This window comes from Borostomias antarcticus (assembly GCF_949987555.1).
Source record: "Borostomias antarcticus genome assembly, chromosome: 18".
NCBI lineage: Eukaryota > Metazoa > Chordata > Actinopteri > Stomiiformes > Stomiidae > Borostomias > Borostomias antarcticus.
In genome coordinates, this window is record NC_140251.1 from 13,814,464 (window position 1) to 13,818,379 (window position 3,916).

Sequence of the window (3,916 nt, forward strand, 5' to 3'; positions counted from 1 at the left end):
CCTAGAGCTGTGGGTGTACCAGGCTGTTGCCCTTGTCGTTTGGCACTGGGTCAATATAGAGCAGGAGTCTGTGAGCCGCCATCAGAAATTCTCCCTCTCGGGTGTTTGTCCAGCAGATAAGGTACTAGACTGGGACTGCTGGCTTGTCCCATTCTATGCCCAGACTGTAAATCTGGCTATTACTGTGCAGTTGTACAGGCACAATGTCTGACCTGGACAGTGTATCATTCATAGAGGACGTTCTGTACTGTTCCTGTGTTTTGAGAAGCGTAAATACTTGGTTCCCACTGCCTTATCTTGCCTGAGTCACTGAGAGTGATGACTGATGGATCAGTCCATCCTTAAGTAGGAACCAGCAGGAAGAGGATATTATTCAGGGTTCTCTGTGACTCATGGCTGTGTAGTGATCATTTTCTATTAGAACTAACAGCGGAGATAAGAATACTCTTCCACCGCAAATTAGTGGGAGAAGGGAGTGTACTCTGGCTCCTGCTCATCTCAGCCCACTCTGGTCATTAGTTAGTATCCGCTGCCCAGCCCGGCTGCAGAGGACGGTGTAAATGCATATTGTGCCTTGTTCATCAGATGTTCATCAGATATTTGGCCTGTTTGCCGTTTGTAAGAAGCCAAGTCATAAAAATCCCAAACCCTGAGCTTGACGAATGAGGGCTAGGCTCATCAGATCTCCTCAGCTGATAGATGTGTTCTAGCTTTGCTCGCAGGATGGGATAAGCAATAAAAACAGTGGGGAAACATACGTTCCCCACAGTAGTAAAAAGGCCTCATATCATTAAACAAACAGATTAGATTTTGGTTCCACTTGACAAATTGTCTGTAATTTCTTTCTCTGGCTGGGTGATCGGTAGAGATTGGATTTCAGCTCGACTCGGTAGGAAATTTATTGGGAAGCATTAGCAGAGCTACAAACGTCTGCCTGGAGTCCAGCCAGGACATCACCCTGAGACCCCAGCAAATTGGGAGCTCCTCTGCAACCCCCCAAAACATTGCCGAGCTACATAATTCATAAACAAACAACACGTAACACTTGATTCGTTTGACATCGTCGTCCCTATAATTTTAAGTATCATCAGTGTGTTGTTTTACAGGTAAGGATGAGTTATAAAAAGGAGTGATTTAGAAGGCAGGAAACATGCAAGAGCATGAGCGTTGATTGGCTAGTTGTGATGTATGTGTTAGGGTGAGTAATCAGTGATGTCCCCAACCAGAGAGATATATCTCCAACAGGAAATGGGTGCTTCCGTTGCCGAACACGGCAAGCAGATGGTGAACAACAGGACCTTATCAGCCCAATATCACACGGAGGTCAAAGAGAATGAGGGAGAGAAACAGACAGATAGAGAGAGAGAGAGAGAGAGAGAGAGAGATGGAGGGAGTAGGGAGACAGAGAGAACCAAAACCACCTTCGCCTCTCCTGTCTTTTTTCAATCCCTAGTCTTTGCCATCCAATCCCTGTGTAGCAGTTGGTTAATGCTGTTGGTTTTGAGCAATGCTCCAATTGTTACCTCCAGCCCAGTGACAGTGCAGGGCAAGAGGTCATGTTTTCGGTACTTGTTCGTGTTTGTTTGTTTGTTTGTTGTTTGTTTATTTGTTTGTTTATTAGCAGGATTACGCTTACGCAAAAACTAGACCAAACCAGTTTTCACGAAACTCACTGGAAGGGTGTAGCATGGGCCAATTTAGAACCCATAAAATTTTGGAGCCAATCCAAATCACGGGGCGGGTCCACAAGCCGCCCAAACACGGCCAGACCGGCCAATCACCACCATTCATTTTTTTGGACTAGGATTACACAAAAACTACCAGACCGTTTTTCATGAAACTCGGTGGAGGGGTGTAGCATGGGCCTATTTAGAATGGAGCGGTTCCACGAGGCGTTTCCTGGTTTGTCCATTCACCTCCATTCATTTTTGACCAGGATTATGCAAAAAACTAACAGACCGATTTTCATGAAATTTGGTGGAGGGGTGTAGCGTGGGTAAACATTGAATCAGTTAAATTGTGAGCACATCCCAATCACGGGGCGGGTCCAGGAGCCACACAAACATGGCCGGGCCGGCCATTCACCACAATTCATTTCTTTGGACTAGGATTACTCAAAAGCTACCAGATTGCTTTCCATGAAACTCTGTGGTAGCATGGGCCAATATAGAACCCATTCAATTTTGGAGCAGACGCCTACTAGCCGCCCAAACATAGCTGGCCATTCACCTCCATTCTTTTTTTGGACTTAAGAAGCGACCATTCCTTGTCAATAGGGGGAATTGAAACCGTTACTGTCTATCTCAACATGGGAAGGTCACAGAAACACTGGGACTGGGATAAAGCTCTTGACCTAACGAATGTAATACTAAACATATACTGCAGTGCTTACACACACATGTGCGCGCACAGAGCTACAAAATGCCTATGCCCTTCGTGGGCAGATGTCTATGCTCTCTCTGAGCACCAGTACCAGTTCTAGTTTAATCTGAATCTGAATCTGTTTTATTGCGATTGTAGTTTTTCAACATACTGTACTATGAATTTGCTTTCGGGCATGGTGCATAACATGGAGACAACATTGGACAGGGTGCAGGGACGAGACAGGACAGCGCAAACACAGGACAGTGAAAAGAGCAAGTACAAAATACTAGTGCAAAATAGGATAAGAAACATAAAAAACAATATACAAAATGGAGTGCGGTCAGTGTACAGTATATACATATAGTGTTATGTGTATGTGAGTGTGTGTATGTGTATATGGTGAGTGCGGTGCATTCTATGTACTGTACAGTACATTCCGTGGTCATGTGCAAATGTCTCTCAACAGTGGCGGGGTCCGGGGTGGGGCGTTGGCGGAGGGCGGGAGGTCAGAGGGGGACACAGGCCTTGTTGATGAGGCTAGAGGCCGTGGGGAAGAAGCTGCCTCTGTGTCATGCAGTCATGGTCCTGATGGACCGCAGCCTCCAGGCTGAGGGGAGGGGCACGAAGAGATTGCGGCCGACCCCTTCCACCCTGGGCGCAATCCCTCCTTTCTGGGAGTGATGGCAGGTTGACACCTTCTCAGACATCTTCTCAGCTGATGGGATGACGCGCTGCAGTCTGGCCCTGTCCTTGGCTGTAACGGTGGGGTACCAGATGGTGATGGAGGAGGTGAGGATGGACTCGATGATGGAGGTGTAGAAGAGCACCATCATTTTCTTTGATAGTCAGAATTTCTTCGGCTGCCTCAGGAACTACATCCTCTGCTGTGCCTTCTTCGCGAGGGAGCTGGTGTTCAGTTCCCAATGATCTCTAATGTCTTAAGGTTGTTTTGGCTGCACCAGGACAGCAGCTGGTCGATCTCCCACCCATAGGCAGACTCGTCTCCCACATGAGGGTGGTGTTGTCCGCAAACTTCGGGAGCTTGAAAGCCCGGTGGCTGGAGGTGCAGCTGTTGGTGTTCAGGGAGAAGATGAGGAGGGAAATGACAGCCCTGGGGCCTCATTTATCAAAGAGCGTGTAAATTCAGGTGTAAAAGAGGGCGTACGACGAAAACGCGGAAAATGCACAATGTAGCGTACGACGAGAATATTTACACGCTTTTCGGATCTATCAAAAATGTCGTATGCCCTTTTCTGCACGGTAAATCCGAGACGGGCGGGGAAGGGAGCGTACGCGCACGCGCCCCGTGTTCCGCCCCCTCCACGCCCTAATCCAACCATATATGGTCACAACCATGAGTGGACAAACGTGGTTTCCCGGAAGGAACCGGCTTAAAAAGGTAGCGTGGAGCACCCAGGCGGGACAATGAAACATGGAACGAAGAGCAAAGAAGAGGAACTTTTCGGAGACGGAGGTGCATGTGCTAGTTGGTGAGGTCCACGTGAGGAAGGCAATCCTCTTCGGAAGGTATAAATCGCCTACGTTTGTCTGT